The sequence below is a fragment of the Polypterus senegalus genome, chromosome 12 (genome assembly GCF_016835505.1).
Source record: "Polypterus senegalus isolate Bchr_013 chromosome 12, ASM1683550v1, whole genome shotgun sequence".
In the NCBI taxonomy this organism is placed as follows: Eukaryota; Metazoa; Chordata; class Cladistia; order Polypteriformes; family Polypteridae; genus Polypterus; species Polypterus senegalus.
The window spans coordinates 154,273,082-154,294,996 of NC_053165.1; the positions used below are offsets into that span (position 1 = coordinate 154,273,082).

Sequence of the window (21,915 nt, forward strand, 5' to 3'; positions counted from 1 at the left end):
ATACTAGCAAGGTGGCAGACATTTGTCACTTCGGTGTCAATTTTCATGAACCTCCTTTAAATGAAGAAACATTAACTTGAATGACAGACCTAATAAATACACTATATTGCCAAAAGTATGGAAAATCATTGAATTCAGGTGTTCCAATCACTCCTATGGCCATTGGTGTATAACATCGAGCCCCTAGGCATGCAGATGGGTGCTATAAGAATGGATCGCTCTCAGGAGCTCAGGGAATTCAAGCGTGGTGCCATGATAGGATGCCACCTGTGCAATAAGTCCATTTGTGAAATGTCCTCGCTACGAAATATTCCACAGTCAACCGTCAGTGGTATCATAACAAAGTGTAAGCAACTGGGAACAACAGCAACTCAGCCACCAAGTGGTGGGCCATGTAAAATCACAGAGCGGGGTCAGCACATGATGAGGTGCACAGCGGGCAGAAGTTGCCAACTTTCTGCAGAGTTGATAGCTACAGAGCTCCAAAAGCTCAAGAACAGTGCAGTGTAGAGAGAGAGAGCTTCATGGAATGGGTCACCATTGGTCGAGCAGCTGCAGCCAAGCCTGACATCACCAAGTGACAGATGCAGGGGTGTAAAGTCCACCGCCACTGGACTCGAGAGCAGTGCAGACGTGTCCTCTGGAGTGACGATGGGTGAGACTGGCCAGGAGAACGGGACTCGTCTGACCTCATTGTGCCAAGTGTAAAGTTTGGTGGAGGGGGGATTAGGGTGTGGAGTTGGGCTTGGCCCCCTTAGTTCCAGTGAAAGGAACTCTTAATGCTTCAGAATATGAAGCCATTTTGGATAATTTCATGCTCCCAACTTTGTGGGAATTGTTTGGTGGATGGCAACATGACTGGTCACGCACCAGTGCACAAAGCAAGGTCTACAGAGAAATGGAGGAGCGAGGAACTTGAGTGGCCTGCACAGACAGCTGACTTTAACCCGACAGAACGAACAACGCTGGGATGAATTGGAGTGGAGACTGCGAGTGGAGACTGAGGCCTTCACGTCCAACATCACTGCCTGACCTCACCAATGGTCTCCTGGTCACAAATTCCCATAAACGCATTCCTGACACCTCGTGGAGAGCTTTCTCAGAAGAGCTGAAGCCGCAAAAGGTGGGCCAACTCCATATTAAAGCCTACGTATTAAGAATGGGATGTCATTAAAGTTCCTGTGTGTGTAAAAGCAGGCGTCCCAATACTTTTGGCAACAGAATGTAGTTAGATGTCATCTGAGACAAAGCCCGTGTGTAAACTGTTTCTCTGTTGTGGTCATCATGCTCATCCATTTTCTAAAGCCATGCCAGTTTGGACCTGGTCAGGTAATGAACATCTTGCCTGCTGGATACTTTAATGCTTTTTGTTCACCTTCTGAAATGCACAGAGTGGCATCCAAATGTGGCCTCAGTAAATTTACTAAAGATGGCCATTCAGGTTTGCCTGTGTGTGCACTTAAGTTGACATAATTGCTCATAGAAGCTGTGATTGCGCGAGTACAAAGCCAAGGCCAGGCCTTTACCGCAGATGAATTTAATGGATTTGGCTGGAGGGAGAATGCCAGTACTTCTGTGATCATTACAATAATCAACAGTGACATTAATGGCACGCTAATGTTCCCAAATGATTTTCCCCCTGACTGTATTAATGGCCCCTGTGACCCTGAATGAGACTAAATGAGTTTGTGAATGTCATATTGTTATAGTATATAGTAATGGCTTCACTGTGATTAGACACAGAAGCAAAAACGTGAATGGTGATTTTAGTTGTGCAATCAGGTTTGGTCAGTTCTAAAACTGAATGTGGGCGGCATGGTGGCACAGTGGTTAGTGTAACTGCCTCAAAGTGCAGGAGCTTGGCGTTTAAATCCTGGCACAGCCTCATTTTCTCTGGGTTTTCTGGATTCCTTTCTCATCATCTCTCATTCTGAGGTAGGGATCTGCACTGGGAATCGGAAGGTTGCCGATTTGAATCCCGTAAACTACTTCATTGGGCCCATGGGTAAGGTTCTTAACCTGCAATTGCTCCGTCCTGGGTATGATGTTAATCTGCATCTAGCCCTACAACCATAGGGTTGGTGACAGAATTGGCACTCCAGCCACCATAAAAAACCTCACACTGGTTTCATTCCATCTGAACAAGTGTGGTGCTGAGGTGTCACCCGTCGCATGACTGCCCTTGGGCCCTAATCTGGGATCATGAATTGGTTTGTCATGTGGTGGGTGCAGCAATGCGCTCTATCAGCACCTGTTCCTAACATATGCCTCCTCTCTTTCTCATCGAGAGGAGATGAACTGTACGTTGATCTGTTTCTCTAAACTGGGCTGGCATTTGAGCAGGTGGGTTTAAACTCCAGCCTGCTCGTGATTCTGTATTTGGATTAGGCAAGTTAAGAAAATTCACAAATAAATGAAAGTGAATTCTGCACTCCGTGATTTGCTTTTGGACCACAGTTCAAAATAATCTGGTCCAAATGGACATTTATGTTCTATTGTGTCAATTGGTATGTGTGCAACTCCGAGAGCCTTTTAGAAATATAATGATCCTGCCTACCATACTATTATCTATCTATCTATCTATCTATCTATCTATCTATCTAATCCTGCCTACTATACTATTATCTATCTATCTATCTATCTATCTATCTAATCCTGCCTACTATACTATTATCTATCTATCTATCTAATCCTGTCTACTATACTATTATCTATTTATCTCACCCTGCCTACTATACTATTAGATATCTATCTATCTAATCCTGCCTACTATACTATTAGATTGTCATCTATCTATCTGTCTGTCTGTCTGTTTGTCTTGTGTCAGTAGGACTTCTAATGGACTGCTGCTGATTCTGCTGCGATTGTCTACAGTCCACTGTAGCCTGAATTGGATTAAGAAGTTTTAAGAATTCTAAATGATGTTATGTTACTAAATATTGGAATATTAATATATATTATTTCATTTATACACTGTTACAGAAGCAGAATTAAAGACATACGTGCTGAGGATATTTGCCTAAGTGTGTAAAATTCCCATGCGGCCTTAAGCTAAAAATGATTATTTTCCCTTCTTTCATTCCCTTGAAGTCAAATCTAAAAACTGAACTGTAAAAAAAGTAAACTTTCCTTGTAAGAAACACATGGGAATGTGATTATTTGCAGTCACCACGACCTGGGAATGGGATCAGTCCTCCCACATTCAGCTGCAGTCTAGGGCCAAGCACATGCAAAAAAATAAAAAAGCATAACGTCAGGAGGAAGTACATGAAAATGTGGAATGAAACAAAAATTACGGAAGTGGAACTGTCCTTTGACATATTTGGGATTATGCTTTAAAGTCACTTCTCACATTTATTTTTATGTGCAAAGATCTGATGGCCACGGATTCCAGTAAGTAAATGGAGCAGGTACCTAAAAAAAATCATGTTTATTCTGTCTAAAAATTGTCCTTTGTTTCAATTCCTTTACTGTGACGCAAGTGTGAGGTGCTCCATTATTAACAATGCAAATAGAAGATCATTTGTGGCATGGATAGGCACGGCTCCAGAAGAATGGTCATGGTCCATGTTCTCTCAATGTCGGTGTGTCGTTTTTTTCTCAGCAGTGACCCTAAAGTGGCCGTGTCTGGGATGGGCTGGTCCCCCCTTCTAGGCCTGGTCCCTGCTTTGTCCCCAGGGGTGTCAGGAGCGGCTCTGACCCTTCATCACTCTTTGTATGGATTAAGCGGGCTGGAAATTTTAACGGAGAGAAGCCTTTTCTAATTTAAGTGATTAGAAATTATTAGTATTTTCAAATTTCAAATAAGGAACAGAATAGAATCCCCCAGAAGGATGCCACATACAGCAATACATGGGGGGTCCCTGAGCCTGACAAAGCCTGTTCTGTCCTTAATTTCTTTATGTCATAATGTTTGCAGGTAGCATGGTGGCACGGTGGTTAGCCTTACTCATCCAGCACCCCAGACACAAAAGGCTGTCTGCATAGAATCAGAATGTTAGAGTGTGTGTGTGTGTGTGTGGAATATCCTCAACATCCCTAATGGCGGGCCAGTTAGGTTAACTGGTAGCTTTTAACATGGCCCGAGTGTAGACGTGTGCTAGTGTCGGATCAGTTCTAAATTGATGACATTGGTTTGAATGCCAGCTTTCGGACTTCAGTACCAACATGGCTGCAAAGTTAATACCAGATAACTCCAGTTTCACCAGTCTTAACTCCGGCCTCCATGGTCCTGCATGCCATACAATGCCACTACTTTCATTTTAAAAGCAAGTTGTGTGCAATCTGGGATTCTGCATCAACAAGAGGAGGGGGTCCCCGTCAAGTTCTTAGTGTGTCTAAACAAAAAAGCCCCCCATCAAGTAACCGTGAGGTCATTTAGGGGGAGCTGGAAGGGAGGGGGGCATGAAATCCCAGTGGTGGATGGGCTCCCGTCAAGTCCCGATCACATCAAAGTCTGTAGTTTTCTTTTATTAATCCTACAGAATGGACGTTTTTTCCACGTATACACTATCGAGTGTTGAGGGAATGCTCTAGGGGTTGACAGAAGAGCTGACCTTTAACCTCCAGTACTGAAAATCCAAACTTGCTGCTACTGTACCATTTCAAAATTTGGGTCTTTCTGTACTCTTCCAGTACCAGTATACCGCCCAAGCCGAACATGTAGACGAGTGGGGCCTTGCAGTGGTTGGCGCCTGACATACTCCCACAACCCTTAATGGTATTAAATTGGCTTTTTAAAGTTCTATTCTAAGAGATTCCACTTAGGGTCTTCTAACACTTCAAAATTTTAATTCATCTGAAGCCTTAGTTAGGGTCTCTAAAGAAAAATATCTTTTTGCGCGTGCGAGAACTCAAGTGTGTCTGTAGAAAATCAGAGCTGAAATGGTAATCGCTCACATGCAAACGGTTTTATAAGAGTTCATTTAATACAACTCAAGTTCGCTGACGACACTGCTATGGTGGGCTGCATCAGGAGTGGGCAGGAGGAGGAGTATAGGAAGCTAATCAAGGACTTTGTTAAATGGTGCGACTCAAACCACTTACACCTGAACACCAGCAAAATCAAGGAGCTGGTGGTGGATTTTAGGAGGCCCAGGCCCCTCATGGACCCCGTGATCATCAGAGGTGACTGTGCAGAGGGTGCAGACCTATAAATACCAGCTGGATGATAAACTGGACTGGACTGCCAATACTGATGTTCTGTGCAAGAGAGGACAGAGCTGACTATACTTCCTTAGAAGGCTGGCGTCCTTCAACATCTGCAATAAGATACTGCAGATGTTCTACCAGACGGTTGTGATGAGCGCCCTCTTCTACACGGTGGTGTGCTGGGGAGGCAGCATAAAGAAGAGGGACGCCTCACGCCTGGACAAACTGGTGAGGAAGGCAGGCTCTATTGTAGGCACGGAGCTGGACAGTTTGACATCTGTGGTAGAGCGATGGACGCTGAGCAGACTCCTGTCAGTCATGGAGAATCCACTGCATCCACTGAACAGGATTATCTCCAGACAGAGGAGCAGCTTCAGAGACAGACTGCTGTCACCATCCTGCTCCACTGACAGACTGAGGAGACCCCACACTATGCAACTCTTCAGGTCCACCAGGGGGGTAAACGTTAACATTAGACAAAGTTATTGTCTGTTATACCTGCATTGTTATCACTCTTTAATTTAATATTGTTCTTTATCAGTATGCTGCTGCTGGAGTATGGGAATTTACCCTTGGGATTAATAAAGTATCTATCTATCTATCTATCTATCTAGCTGTCTGTCTTAACAGCACAAGATTTCACATGGAGGTTTCAGGTCGCTTGTCATCGTTACAAACCTGCAGTGTGTGCCATGGAAAAGGATTTCTACCTTGACGTTTTCGTTTACAAGGCCTACTTTTGCCTGAGTGGCTGCCGTTTGCACCTTCTTGATCCTTTGAGCCCTCAAGTTATTGTTAACATTAAAAGACATGGAGGGCATAAAACTGGAAGAGATGGGCAGGGAGGGATGATGAGAACGTTAAAAAACGAGACACCAAGCCGAGCCACGACATGTCACCCTGTGTTTAGACTGGCATCATAAAGCCTGACGAATTTGCTTTCTTCTTTATTATTTGTTTTGCTTTTCTGTTTTCTTACCCGCTCATTCCATCGTCAGGTTGTGAGTTCAAGCAATTTGTGCGGACGCTACAGAGTATGGTGGTGCAGTGGGTAGCCCTGCCACTACATGGACGTAGTGTTCTTTCTGTGTTTGGATGCCATGCTCTGACATTTCTCTTTGGGGTACTCTGCTTTTTCACGTTCATAAAGACTTCAAAGTTATGTTAATCTGTAATTTCAGATCGTCCCTATGAACTGTGGATGTGCACTCGAATGGGCCCTGCGATGAACTGATGCCCTGTCCAGTGTTGCTTCATGCCCAGTGCCAAGTCACGATGACACTGGATTAGATTAAGTGTGAGAATGTGATTTGTTTGGCTTTTTGCTCAATAACTCATACATGACCGCCATTCTTTTAAGTTTTACCTGTACTGACCAGTGTTGGGGAACGCTACTGAGTTACAATTCAAGTCAAGTTGGGGAACATGCACTGGTACAGAGCGTTGTCGCACCCACTACATGTCGAAACAGCTTGGGATCCCGGTTGGCAACCCCCCAGGCACACACACGTTCCAGTCCCACCCTCCGGAAATGACCCTCAATCTGCCACAGCCAGGTGTTATGTGGGTGACTCCTTGGCCTGGTCCAGCCACTCGGGTCCCCAGCAAGAAGGATCTTACGAGCCGGATCACCCTCGGGGAAACGCGCCACATGGCTGTAGTGTCGTAACTGACGCTCTCTCACAATGCAGGTCATGTGCCTCATTCAGGACTCCATGAGCAACACAAAGTCAAACCAACGGTACCCGAGGATTTTCTGGAGAGACACACGTTAAGGAGTCCAGTCTTCGTCTCAGGTCACTGGATAGCGTCCATGTCTCACAACCATATAGCAAGAGAGGAAGCACCAGGACTCTAAAGACTTGGACCTTCGTCCTCTTGCATGGTATCCTTCAATAAGGGCACGTAAATAAAGGCGAGCTTCATAAGGGCGACCTCAATTGGGCGCAGCGAATAAAGGCAAACTCAACAAAATTATTAGATAAAGGCAATGATTGAACGTATAAAAAAGCGAAAGCAAGAATATTAAAACATCCAATTAATTAATGCATGAACTTCTAACAAACTATTTCTAAAGCTCTCTATATTTCGTTGTCTTCTGCTCTTATTTGAGCCATTTGAACTAAATTATCTACGAACGCCTTTATTCGCCGCGCTCAATTGAGGTCGCCCTCTTGAAGCTCGCCTTTTTGCAGCTCCCTTATTAAAATAGAGCCCTTTTGCTGAGATATCGGGGGCGCCACACACCCCTTTCCAGCGACCTCATGAGCCCCCATGCTCTCCCAACCTGTCTACTGACATCATAGGAAGAGTCACCAGAGATGTGAATGTCACTGCCGAGGTAAGTAAACCTCTCAATGACGAGGTCGACACTCTCTCCACAGACAGACACACTGCTGATGGCCGTGCCCACGAGGTCATTAAAGGCCTGGCTTTTGGTTTTTATCGCAGGACATTGAGTTACAATACTCATTAATTACAAAACAATTTGGACATGAGCGTCAGTGGGCTTTGTGCCCTAGGAACCAAGTTACCCGAATTATTCCGTAACATTTCAGTAATTTTTAAAGCTCTGATGCTGATCTTTCTGATGACAAAATAGGTCTTTACGGTAGCAAAGATGAAAAGAATTCATCATTAATTGTAGAATTACAGTATTTGTGGGTTCCTCTGGAGCAGGGGTGTCAAACTCTGAGCCTGGTGGGCCGCAGTGCCTGCTGGTTTTCATTCTAACCTTCTTCCTAATCAGTTACCAGTTTTCACTGCTAATTAGCTTTTTTTCCCTTCATTTTAACTGCCTTATTTTCAAAGATTCACTCCTCTGAATTGATTCCTTTCTTCATTAAATGGCAGCCAAACAGAAATGTGATGTGAAGCGAGCCGACAGATGATCAGCTAAACTGGGATTTCAAATTCCAACCAATTTCACTCCAACCAGTTCCTTAAAAAGAAGCCGATTGTTGCTGTTAATTAAACCCGTTATTTAATTCCATGGTTTGTTGCTGCTCTCATTCTGCCACGGCAGAAGTTTTCCAAAACTGTTGATTTTTTCTAAGAACATTGTCAAAATGTTTTGGTGACCCGAGAGATCAACCTTACTGAGGCCTTCACCTTTCTTTATATTCAGATATTGTGTGATGGGCACAGGGCAGCTTGTTTTGTGTCTCATTGTTGTTTGGCTGCTAATTAAGGAAAAAGAAACAACTAGGGGGATTGAGACAAGTTAATTAAAATTAAGGCAAAAGAAGTTAATTAGCAGCAAAACAGGTCACTGATTAAGATGAGAGATAGAATGAAAACCTGCAGCCACTGCGGCCCTCCAGGACTGAAGTTCGACACCCCTGCGTCTTTCTCTTGCACAACTTGGCTCAAAAACGAATCAGCATGTCGTCCTTTAATATCAGGCTTAAGTTTCAATTTTGGGATTTTTCCCTCCATCCGATTTAGCACCTTTAAGAAACGCTGATACCCCGACATTACAGACACACGCCCATATCTTCGAGATATCAATGTTTTCAGTATCAGGGGACCCTAAAACGTTGAGATCCGTCATAAACCAGAGGTCGAAATTTTTGACAAATCTAAAGCTTTTGCATCCCTTTGACGAGGAGTTATGGCCAAGGGAGGACGCAAAGCAAAAAAGAACTGAATATGTTATATACTGTAGATGATACTTATTATGAGATGTGTGGCGTTGTAAAGTGGTCACTTCACGCGCCTGCGCATGAGTCGGGGTTCTCGAATCCTGGTCAACAACCACGAGCGCTACCCGGCGTCTTATTTATCTTTGATCTTAATCGAGCTGCGGCTCAGCGCCTTAAGGTGCAGCATCTTAATCTTTGCGTTTTGTCCTCACAGGTGGCTCATTGACAGTGCTGCAGTGAGGAGACTGTGGACGATTGTGGGTTCGCTTCATCCCTGTATGGATAGCGCTTTGAGTACTGAGATAAGCGCTATATAAATGTAATGAACTATTATTATTATTAATGATGGTTACTTTTGAATGAAAAACTGCGTATTTCGTTGGCCAGCATTTGCTGCTAAACGCTAATCCCGTAAACCAACTTCCAGGCAAACCGTTCAGAAACGCATTCTGTGTGTCCTATGAAATAAATAACACCCACCCCTTCTCTCCATTCTGAACACAAGCCCCCAAAGATTTCAAAATATAGCAGATAGCTAGATACAACCTTCATTTAATGGTTTCCGTTACTGGATTGCATGCCGCGCACTCTTTTCTGCTTGGGTTTGCGACCGAGTCCTGCCAAGGGCCGCACGTACCATCCACCATGGTTGCTGATTTATACTCCGGCGTCGAGCTGTAGGCAATGTGGACTACGGTGCAAGTTCCAAGTATAAATGTCTGGCCGGATGTGCACCTCCTCAAAAAATGTGTCTACACGTTGCGTCAATGTGAACCCCACGACTCTGTTTGGTGACTACTCTACGTATTTCCTGAAATGCATTTTCATTGGTTTTCCGTTTCGGAAAGTCCGAGTATGTATGAAAAAAGTGGACAAATAAAGTTTACCTACGGAAGAAACTGTGATCCTGGGGAGCAAAAACTGCCTGCATTTTAATGGATCCTTCGCTCTTGTGGTGTGCTGCAAACACCGGCAACTGACGTTCAGGCGTGTGATGCAAACGGATCTACTGCTTTCAACAGGCGTAGGCTTGAGGAAGCCGTATAAATCACACCCAGGGGTGCTGTGATGATCAGTGGCTCCCTGGGACTCTAATTTAGCCCACAGCACATGCAGGATTAACTTCTTTTCACTTGCTTGCACACTAAGCACGTGCTTAGCTTCTTCCTCAGCTGTCACTGGATGTGACACACACCGCAGCAGCTAATGTCATTCAGTAACAGGCAATACTTCTGCAAAATAACACAGCACTTTTATTTATTTTTTGCCATGACAGGAATAATGTTGCATTTCATTTACTTTGAAAGGTGGATGTCAGAGCTGGGAATGACCGCGTTCCAGTAAAACTCAGATGCCACCAGGAAAACCTTTGTTGTGTTTGCTGCATCGTAATAAACATTAGTTGATAACAACGCATTACACAATATTTTGCGTATCCAAACACCGTAGCCATGGATAGGAGTTGTAGAGTATACCGTGTGAACGACTGATTTACTGAGGCAGAAAGTGCTAACACACCGTACAATATAAAGGGCGCAGTGTACATCGCCATTTTGAATCTAAAGTCAGACAGAAATTGGGACTTGACCGACCAGCCTGGAGTTTCCTAGTTGGAAATCCCACTTAAGGGGCGCTCTGACTAGCAACTCAGAAGTTCCGAATTCCCGTTTCAAATGGAATGCAGCATAAACTTCCATAGCAATGCATATCTGTATTTCTTTCAAGTACTGCAGGTATGGGTGGCACGGTGGCGCAGTGGGTAGCGCTGCTGCCTCGCAGTTAGGAGACCTGGGTTCGCTTCCCGGGTCCTCCCTGTTTGGAGTTTGCATGTTCTCCCCGTGTCTGCGTCGGTTTCCTCCCACAGTCCAAAGACATGCAGGTTAGGTGCATTGGCGATCCTAAATTGTGCTGTGTGTGCATGTGTGCCCTGTGGTGGGCTGGCGCCCTGCCCAGGGTTTGTTTCCTGCCTTGTGCCCTGGGATTGGCTCCAGCAGACCCATATGACCCTGTAGTTAGGATATAGCGGGTTGGATAATGGATGGATGGATACTGCAGGTATTAATACTTCAATAAAATAAGCATTGTGTGAGGTTACTCATTATGTTAGTAAGTAATCTAAGTACTGTATATAAAGAAAAAATAATCTGAGTCATACGTAAAGCTCTTTATGTAAAATAAGTGTTGCGTGAGGTTACTAAGTAATCTAAGTATATTAATATAAAAGATACAATAAACTGAGCCACCCGTAAAGCTCTTTATGGGACTTTTTCAATTGGATATTCCCAGAGTAACACACAAAGCACCCAAACTCGTTAAGCATAGCCTGTGAGGCGCGGTCCTCACACGTAACCAAAGCTCATTCCTTGCCATCGACAGATTTACTTCTGCCATCGCCTCAGCTGACCTGCTGGCTGGCTGGCTGCCTTCAGAAATGCCCTCCTCAGCACTCAGACACTCCATGTTTGTTTCTTATCAAGAGCATTTGTTAAACGCGAGACCAAACACAACTGATTTCAGTCTGTTACCTTTCTTTATCGTGTCAGCTGGGCCTGCATATCTTCACGTCTGAAAGAAAAAAATAAACATAACCCCCCCACACACACCTGCCTCATTTATGTGTACACATCTGTGAAATTCTCAGACTCATTTGAATTTGCTTTCTGTTTTCGATTGGGCCTTACTTTTGAGTCATGGTTATGTTCCAATTGAGCAGACTTTTACCGTATATTATAAAACAGGAAGAAATGCCCTCAATAGCCTTTAAATTTCTCCATCCTCTCTTTAAGGTATTTGTTCCTCCATTACTTGAACCTGCAAAATCCAGCTCAGGGCCCTTCTGAGGGCAATGCCAGCCGATCGGAGGGCACCCTCACTCACACACAGACAACCCTGAAGTGGATCAAGTGTGGCAGAAAATACATACATGGATGGATCAGTTATGGGACTCACTCTGAACCCCCAGGAGGTCATAGCAAAGGAGAGAAAGAAAACAAAACTGAGTGTCATTATGAACAACGCTGCACATCCTCTCTGTGACACATCAACACTGAGGAGTTTCAGCCAATGAATTATTCAGCAGAAGCGTGTCAAGAAACGTGATGGGGGTCCTTTATATCAATGGCAATACGCCTGCATCGTGCCAAGTCCGAACTTTCTTTTTAAGTTTCTTGCTTTATAGTCATTCTGGTGTGTGTTCAGACCAAAGTGTGTGTGTATATTTATTTATTTACTTATCTACCTATTTATGTATTCATCTATTTATTTAAAGAGGTTCTGTAAAAAACAGAATTTCCCCCGGGGACAAATAAAGATCTATCTATCTATCTATCTATCGGTCTGTCTGTCTGAGTTATATAGTGCCTTTCATATCTATGTATGCTATTATATACTGCCTCGTACATCTATCTATCTATGTTATATAGTGCCTTTCATATCTATGTAAGCTATTATATACTGCCTCTTAGCTCTATCTATCGGTCTGTCTGTCTGAGTTATATAGTGCCTTTCATATCTATGTTTGCTATTATATACTGCCTCGTACATCTATCTATGTTATATAGTGCCTTTCATATCTATGTAAGCTATTATATACTGCCTCTTAGCTCTATCTATCGGTCTGTCTGTCTGAGTTATATAGTGCCTTTCATATCTATGTATGCTATTATATACTGCCTCGTACATCCATCTATCTATCTATCTATCAGTTATATAGTGCCTTTCATTATCTATCTATCTATCTGTAATATAGTGCCTTTCACTATCTATCTCTCTGTTTATAGAAGTGGCCCCATGAACAGCATGAGTGGTGGGAGAAAAGAAACACAATTGTGACAAAGCACTTTATTCCATATTTTCCTGCTGTGTGGGGCTGCTGGTGGGCCTCAGATGTGGACCCTGGCCATTTATGAGCTCACGCAACAGGGCGACGATGTGGCAGTTACGTTGCCTTTGACCCGGGGTGCGGAGTAAGATGGAGTTGGCTGGTGTGCAGGCCAAGGGGATGAAACAGTTGGTAGCATATGTGGTGCTGTAGAAGACTTAGAGACGAGGTGGAAGCATTGCCCAAAGGTGGCAAAGGTCTTTTTTTTCAGGACACACCAGCGGTCTCTCACAAGGTGGTTGTGCAACCGGGGTCGTTACAATATGCACACACATACAGCACCTACTTTTGGATCAAACAATAAAGCGAAAAACGTGTGGTGCCACTATAGATTAAGTGACACCCCACCAACAGAAACACTTTCAGCACCTGGTGGTGCCCACTGTCAAAGTTAATATCTGCTCTCTACTCACATGAGAAATGTGGCTGTTGCGAAACAATGAAGTACCTAAAGTCCACAGCATACTAACTGAACAAGTGGAACAAGTCCATGACAATCCGAGACCTGAAAGTGACAGAGCCTGGATTCTGTGAGTGTGGCAGCATGTAAAACAACATTTTCTCAAAAGGAATGCAGGCAGGGCTGCTGTGGTTTTGGCAGGACTAACATGCCTGGAACGAGGTGACAGCACCATACAAATCCCAGCTCTGAATTCGGTATCTGTGCAGGAGGCCGCTGAAGCCCACTCCAACATAACAGCTGAAGTTCTATTACTTTTCTTGTTTTGTAACTGCATAACTATTGTAGTTTCTGGTGACAGAAGTCACTTTGTCTATTAAATTTATTCATAAATAAGCTAAGTGGGTGGTGCAGAAGTTAGCTCTCCTGTCTCACAGTTCTAACCAGTTCTAACCAGTCATAAAGTTCTACCCGTGTGTGTGTGTGTGTGTGTGTGCGTGTGTTATGATGTGTGTGTCTTTTCCTCCCACATTCTAAAGATGGGCATGTCAGGTTCATTTTTAACTCTAAACTGGCCCAACGAGACAAAGTGGGCTCTGCAATGGACAGGTGCCCTGGGTGGGGTTGGTTCCACTTTTGCACCTAAAGCTAGTGACCCAATGACTCTGACCTGAAAAAATGATGTAGAAAATGTAACACCGAAATATTCACGACAGTGGCAATGAACCCCTGCAACAGATGGATTTGGAGTCGGAAGCAATCATTGGGTCACTGGAATCGGAATTTGTAAAAAATGTAATGACATACAAGAACCTAGTCTGGAAAGCATAGTAGTTAGTCTCTGTGGATTGAGTCCATTCGTCTTAAACCCACATGAGACTTTTACGGGTCTTCTGATTTTTCTCTTACATCCCAAAGATTTGCAGATTTGGGAGACTGGAGACTCCGAACTGTGCATGCAGGGCTGTGAAGTCCTAAAGTCAGAATCAGTTACTGGGTTACTGGAGTCAGAGTTGGTAAAATGTACTGACTCCGACACTGACTAAATGTACTGTAAGTTGTGAGAAGTCAAGCAAAATGACACCTTTTATCGGCTAACTAGAAAGATTACAATATGCAGGGTTTCAAAGCAACTCCTGAAGAAGGGGCCTGAGTTGCCTCGAAAGCCTGCTTATTGTAATCTTTCTAGTTAGCCGATAAAAGGTGTCATTTTGCTTGACTTCTCACTACATTCATAATGGCTGACACGGTACAACAACCCTAGTACTACTGTACTGTAAGCTGTAATATAACTAGCTGCGTGTGGTCTTCGGGACAAAAAAACAACCTGAAGACTCCCTAGCAGTTTTACTGTAGTCGTGAACTTGGACAGGCATCAGCTGACTCTTAAAAATGACCCAATGCACAGGACGCGGACCCTCCTGTGCTTGCTGCCCCACTGGCGATCCAATATCTTAGCCATATCACTGGCATAGGAGTCCTAGTAATCTCTGTCTCGAGAAAAAAACCTCCAGACAGTGAACACGTCAAGCCTTGCCCTATGTTGCTATGTTTTTGTGCCGAAGACTCCCTAGCAGTTTTACCATACTTTCATTTTTTGCAGAGGCGTCAGCATACCTTTTCTGAAACGGACGTGTGGTCGAGTGCAGTTGTGGCACAAATTGAACTGGAGAGGCTGGAAACTGCCTCAGGCAAACATATGGTAGCCCGTTGTGCGAACGTCCAGCGTGCATGTACCACAAAGCTGAGTTTGTCTGCTTGGGGTGAATGACAAGTGAGGTGCATGCAAGTGGCGAAAAAATGTAAAAGTCCATGCATGCACCGTCTCACCAAGTGCAAGTCACACTTGTATAAGCTCCTATATCTTCCGTAGAATTCACACCAACTCCTGTGACCGTGGTTGAGCGTGAGCAGAGTGGATCGCTCCACACACCCACACACACACACGCACACAGGTCTGTTGTAGTGAGAAGTGAAGTACATGCAAGTGCCCAAAAAATCTAAAAGTTCGTGCAAGCGCCATCTAGTGGCTGCGGTTGAGTGTGAGCAGAACAGACCGCTCCACACACACACACACACACAGGTCTTTTGTAGTGAGAAGTGAAGTGCATACGAGTGCCCAAAAAATGTTAAAGTTAATGAAAGCGCCATCTAGTGGCTATGGTTGAGCGTGAGCAGAGCGGACTGCTACATACATACCTGTCTTTTGTTTATATATGTCTAATATGTTAACAGTTCCCAATTTACATGTACTGATTTGATTAAACTGAACTATTTTTTCTTCTAGAGTTTGATAAACATATAGCCTCTTTTTTTAATTTTGTAAGTACAGCCTTATGTTTAATGTTGCTCGGAGTTTGTAAGCCCCAATAACATTGCTACAGCCTTTAAACCCAAACTTCAACAGGTTGAAACGCTAAAAAAGAAGGCTGATGAAATGCCTCCCTCGTATCTTGTATGTTGTATGCTTTCAATCAACACAGTAAATATACGAGTCTAATTACAAACAGAGGAGTCAGAGCTGGTGGCACGCTAAACTGAGGAGTCAGAGTTGAAGTCAAAGGTTTTGCGTGACGACTCCGCAGCCCTGGTAATGCACAAAAATGTCCCACGCACAGCGCTGGGTGAAAAGAAACTTTTGCACCGATGGCGAGATAAGGACACTTCTTCGCCTACAGATCCCATTTCCTTTTTGAAGACGTGCACCTTGTGGGTTGCCGTTGCTACTATCAGTGTGGCGTTTGCTGAGAAGTAAAATTCATTCGCATTTTCTAACTTGTCCAGTTACTGATATGCAAAATAATAAGCTCAGAATGAAAAGAAACTAGGCAGCAAAAAAGAAATGTGACCGATCGGTGTCATTATTCTAAAGAAATACACAGATGGTGATACACAGGCGAGTAAATGACATCATGGGTGTCTTACAGCCTGTTCTAAAACAGATGCTACTGCTGCATATCACCACCATGTCTAAAGTTGCCTCAGTCTAAGATGGAGGTGAATAATGAAGATGTACAGAGCCAAACCAATATCAAAACGTGTGAAGGTTTACCACGAACAGGCGCTCCATCCAGGATGGGTCCATGCTGGTTTAGACTACAATCTCCTTCTCTGATGCGAAATCAAAAAATATTGGGCTTGAGAATGTTATGTTGCACAAACTCATTCATTGTTGGCCAATTAGCTTTGTTTCAGGATCAAATGAAATGAACGTTGCACAGAGTGGATCCCACTTTGCTTATTATCGCTTATCTTTATCTTTAGCTTTGCTAAATGGTGCGACTCAAACCACTTACACCTTAACACCAGCAAGACCAAGGAGCTGGTGGTGGATTTTAGGAGGCCCAGGCCCCTCATGGACCCTGTGATCATCAGAGGTGACTGTGCAGAGGGTGCAGACCTTTAAATATCTGGGAGTGCAGCTGGATGACAAATTGGACTGGACTGCCAATACTGATGCTCTATGTAAGAAAGGTCAGAGCCGACTATACTTTCTGAGAAGGTTGGCATCCTTCAACATCTGCAGTAAGATGCTGCAGATGTTCTACCAGACGGTTGTGGCGAGTGCCCTCTTCTACGCGGTGGTGTGCTGGGGTGGCAGCATAAAGATGAAAGACGCCTCACGCCTGAACAAACTTGTTAAGAAGGCAGGCTCTATTGTAGGAGTAAAGTTTGACAGTTTGACATCTGTGGCAGAGCGACGGGCACTAAGCAAACTCCTGTCAATCATGAAGAATCCACTGCATCCACTGAACAGTGTCATCTCCAGGCAGAGGAGTAGCTTCAGCGACAGACTTTTGTCACCGTCCTGCTCCACTGACAGACTGAGAGAGACCCCACACTATGCGACTCTTCAATTCCACCCGGGGGAGTAAATGCGAACATTAATTTTATTTTAATTTTTTTTTCATTTTATTACTATTTAATTTAATATTGTTTCTTTGTATCAGTATACTGCTGCTGGATTATGTGAATTTCCCCTTGGGATTAATAAAGTATCTATCTATCTATCTATCTATCTATCTATCTTATCAATTTCAAGCCACAAATGGTGTATTGCTAACCTTTGCTAGGACGACGTTGACTGCTAATAGCTTTCCAATAACTGAAAAAGGAGCTGTTGGCCATTGTGTTTTTCCCTTTTAGCCTTGAGGTAGGCAGGTGTAGCAAGAAGGCTATTTTTGCCAATATAATTTGTAAAATTTATGTCACAAAGCCATGCAATTCAGCTGAGAGACAGACTGCCAGAGAGATGGACAAATGACAGCAGTAAGTCAGGTTAGGGAGATGGGCAGAAAACACGTGAAGGACACACAAGCAGTGCGGATGTCTGCTTGACCAACATGGTTAAGAAACCTAGAGTCTGTAATAAATGATGAGAACAAGAAAAGATATTAATATCTAGCCAGTTCTTCTGACAAGAATTCGATGAACTTATAAATATTATTTATTTATTATTATACTTTTATTAATCCCAAAGGAAATTACTTGGTTTTTCGCATACCCCTTGAGGTCAGAGCGCCTGGTCAGCCATTGTACAGCGCCCCTGGAGCAATTGAAGGTTAAGGGCCTTGCTCAAGGGCCCAGCAGAGTAGGATCTCTTTTGGAAATGACAGTGATTCGAACTGGCAACCTTCGGGATACCAGCGTAGATCCTTTGCCTCAGAGCCACCACTCCGCCCCAAAAAAAATAATATCAGGGGAGAGCGCAAACGCAGTCCCCCACTACCACAAATTATGCAGTCGACTTTCCCACATTTGGGGAAATCGCAGGGGTCAGCACACCCGGAGTGCAATGGATGAGCCTCGCCCTGGGAGAAACACCTTAGTGATCATGGTATCTCCCCTGCCAGGTAAGTATTATGTGGAGTTTATAATGACGAGGATCCAACACAAAGTCAGAAGCGTCTTCATTATGCCGCCGACATTCCTTGCTGGATGGGACATCTGATTGTCAGCATTCTCCCACTTGGCTATGATGTCCCTTGGCTTCTCTCCAGCTTGAATATATATGTATACAGGATTATGCATTGTATTCTGGGAATGACTGCTATCTTTTAAAGTAAGTTAAATATATAGTTAGTGGAACCTCGGTTCACGAGATTAATCCGTTCCTGAAAGTGACTCGTGAACAGAAATGCTCGTATTCCAAACTGAATCTTCCTATAAGAAATAATGCAAATTTAGTTACTCCGTTTCACAACCCAGAACTGTTGATAAACATGCTGTACGTTGTATATAGTGGCAGGTACCCCTTATTCTCGATGAACTCCTCGATGGGTCTCTCTGTGGCTGCTTTATCCTTCAGAACAAATCACAGCACAGAAACTGCACTCGTTAAAGTAGTCAATGACTTGCGGGTAAATGCAGACAGAGGCCATTTATCTGTTCTCATCCTCTTAGATCTGAGTGCTGCATTTGACACCATTGATCACAATATTCTTAGAAATCGCCTTAGTCAATGGGTGGGCCTCTCTGGCAGTGTCTTAAATTGGTTTGAATCCTACCTGGCTGGTAGAAAATTCTTTGTGAGTTGTGGTAATTACAACTCAAAGACACATGATATCCGATATGGTGTTCCACAAGGCTCTATCCTGGGTCCACTGCTCTTTTCAATCTACATGCTTCCGTTAGGTCAGATTATCTCAGGTTACAACGTGAGCTACCACAGCTATGCTGATGACACACAGCTGTACTTATCAATAGCACCTGATGACTCCGACTCTTTCGATACACTAACACAATGTCTTACTGGTATTTCTGAATGGATGAATAGTAATTTTCTCAAACTAAATAAAGAAAAAACTGAAATTTTAGTAATTGGCAATAATGGATTCAATGAGGTTATCAGAAATAAACTTGATGCACTAGGATTAAAAGTTAAGACGGAAGTAAAAAACTTAGGGGTAACCGTTGACTGTAATCTGAATTTTAAATCGCATATTAATCAGACCACTAGGACAGCATTTTTTCACTTAAGAAACATAGCAAAAGTTAGACCTCTTATATCATTGAAAGATGCTGAGAAATTAATTCACACTTTTGTTTTCAGTCGACTAGATTACTGTAACGCACTCCTCTCAGGACTACCCAAAAAAGACATAAATCACTTGCAACGAGTGCAGAATGCAGCTGCTAGAATCCTAACTAGGAAAAGAAAATCCAACACATTTCTCCAGTTTTGATGTCACTACACTGGTTGCCTGTGTCATTCAGGATTGACTTTAAAATACTGCTTATGGTTTATAAAGCCTTAAATAATCTCGCTCCATCTTATATATGGAATGCCTGACACGTTATATTCCAAATCGTAACCTTAGATCTTCAAATGAGTGTCTCCTTAGAATTCCAAAACTAAACTTAAAAGAAGTGGTGAGGCGGCCTTCTGCTGTTATGCACCTAAAATCTGGAATAGCCTGCCAATAGGAATTCGCCAGGCTGATACAGTAGAGCACTTTAAAACACTGCTGAAAACACATTACTTTAACATGGCCTTTTTATAACTTCACTTTAACTTAATCCTGATACTCTGTATGTTCAATTCTTCATAATAAGTATTCACAGTGGCTCCAAAATCCATACTGACCCCTACTCTCTCTTCTGTTTCTTTTTCCGGTTTCTTTGTGGTGGCGGCCTGCGCCACCACCACCTACTCAAAGCATCATGATGCACCAACATTGATGGACTGAAAGCCAGAAGTCTACGTGACCATCATCATCAGGTCCTTCCATGAAAACCCTAAATACAAAGAGGACTGTTTGACTTATGTTAGGTAGATTGCCCAGAGGGGACTGGGCGGTCTCGTGGTCTGGAACCCTACAGATTTTATTTTTTCTCCAGCTTTGGAGTTTTTTTGTTTTTCTGTCCACCCTGGCCATCGGACCTTACTTATTCTATGTTAATTAATGTTGACTTATGTTTATTTTTTATTGTGTCTTCTATTTTTCTATTCATTTTGTAAAGCACTTTGAGCTACATTTTTTTGTATGAAAATGTGCTATATAAATAAATGTTGATTGATTGATTGATTGATTGATTATCTGAGCTTGTGGCTTTGCCATGCCTTACAACACTGTGAATACCACTTCTTTAATAAACCTCTCGGACCATCCCCTGCTTGCTTTAAATGATTCCGCTTCTGAATCACTCGTTCCAGGGGTTTTCTTAATGAGATCAGCATGCAACTCCCTTCCTTTTTCACCTATGATCGCCGCAGATACGCTATCACTCGCTAACGGTTTCTGGTTTATTATCCACACTAACAATAGCTTTTCAACATCATCGATTGCTTTTGGTCTTTGTTTCGTTAACACCTTTTGCCACATCAGCACTTCAGAATTTGTCTTTCTCTTTAAGAATGGTGCATATTGTCAACGTTGCTTTGCCTATCGGCATGCCAGATCAGCCACATGAACACCAGCTTTGTGTTTTTTGATGATCTCTTTTTTCAGTTCCATGGTTATTTTCACCAGTTTCTTCATGGGTGCTTCCTTTAATGCTTTCTTTGGCCCCATGCTGGTCGTACACTTTCGTAAAAAAACTGCCAACGGGTTCGCAATAAAATAACTCGTGTATTAATTCGGCGAAGGACGGGCTCAGACTGACTCAAGATTCCTTTGTCTAACCGACGCTGCGCAAACCATGCGTGTTTGATCATGTTCGAAAATGCTGGGGTTCCGAGTAACTACCGTATGTACTCGTGGATAAGTTCTCCTGCGGATGAGTCGGGCCTTGCTTTTACTGTATAATTTCTGGCATTTTATAATGTCGGTTGTATAAGTCGAATGTGGAAAACTCACGCTATTGGTCCAAGAGATTATGATATGCTAACGGCCACCAGAGAGAGTCACCATGGAGTACTCGGCCTTTTTCTTCTATGTGGGTGTAGCAATGTGCTGTATCAGCGTGTGCTCCTAACCTCTCTCTTTCTCGCTCTGTTGTGCCTACGTGACCACACGGTAATACTCAAACTATTCCGAAGCAACGTTTGCACTGTTTTGTGTTTATTGCATCTCATACACCTTTATCATAAGAGCATCCCTTATCTACGATGGAGCGTTCAATCAGAAGAAAATATGAAGCTGGTTTTAAATTAAATGTCGCTTAAGTAGCGAAAGAAATTGGTAACCGCGCTGCCTCAACAAAATTTGATGTGTCTGAGAAACTGATGCGAAACTGATGCGAAACTGATGCGAGATTGGAGGAGGCAAGAACATGTAAAAAAAATAAAATAAATAAGTGTCGCATTTTTGAACGGGCGTATAAGTTGGGGTCTGATTTTATGATCGATTCTTATACGTGAGTATATACGGTACTTGTGTACGGAGACACATTTCATGACGGAAAAATGCACGTATATGAAGAGAGGCACTCGTGAACAGTGGTTTCACGCCATCTCTTTTTGTACCATATTTCTCTCTTCTAATTATTTTCCGCCATGGGTACAAAAGGAATGGCACTGGCTCTAGTCTGTTCTGCATCAAGAACCACATCCCAGGGGAGAAAGAGCGCCCCCTGCTGGATACAGTAGGAGACTCATTCAGGTGAGGCGGACTAGATAAACTCGGCCAAACCAAACGTGGTGTTGTTGTTGCTGGCGTTCGTGGTGAAAGGTGAACAAACACCCAACATTTTACCCTGCAAACTTTATGGCGTTAACAGGCTTGTTGCCTTTGTGGTATAAAGTTATGCTGTAATCATGAAGGACATCATCTTGACACTGATTACGGTGTCAGACATTTTGCCCACCATTAGATTGGCTGACTTTAGTTTATTTAACAGACTTGATTCCCACACATCGACCTCATCCTGAACCTCAGTCAAATTTTATTTTTGCAAAT

At 43.3% G+C, this 21,915-nt stretch overlaps 1 protein-coding gene and 1 non-coding gene across 7 annotated transcripts in view; both read right to left on the reverse strand.

The window, feature by feature from the left end:
- The window catches only part of s1pr2 (sphingosine-1-phosphate receptor 2), a 246,929-nt gene that overhangs the window by 89,648 nt on the left and 135,366 nt on the right, over window positions 1-21,915 (reverse strand). The window lies entirely within an intron of this gene.
- Window positions 17,773-17,936, reverse strand: LOC120541830. The gene has a single exon (XR_005636101.1). It is a non-coding gene; the product is annotated as a U1 spliceosomal RNA (small nuclear RNA).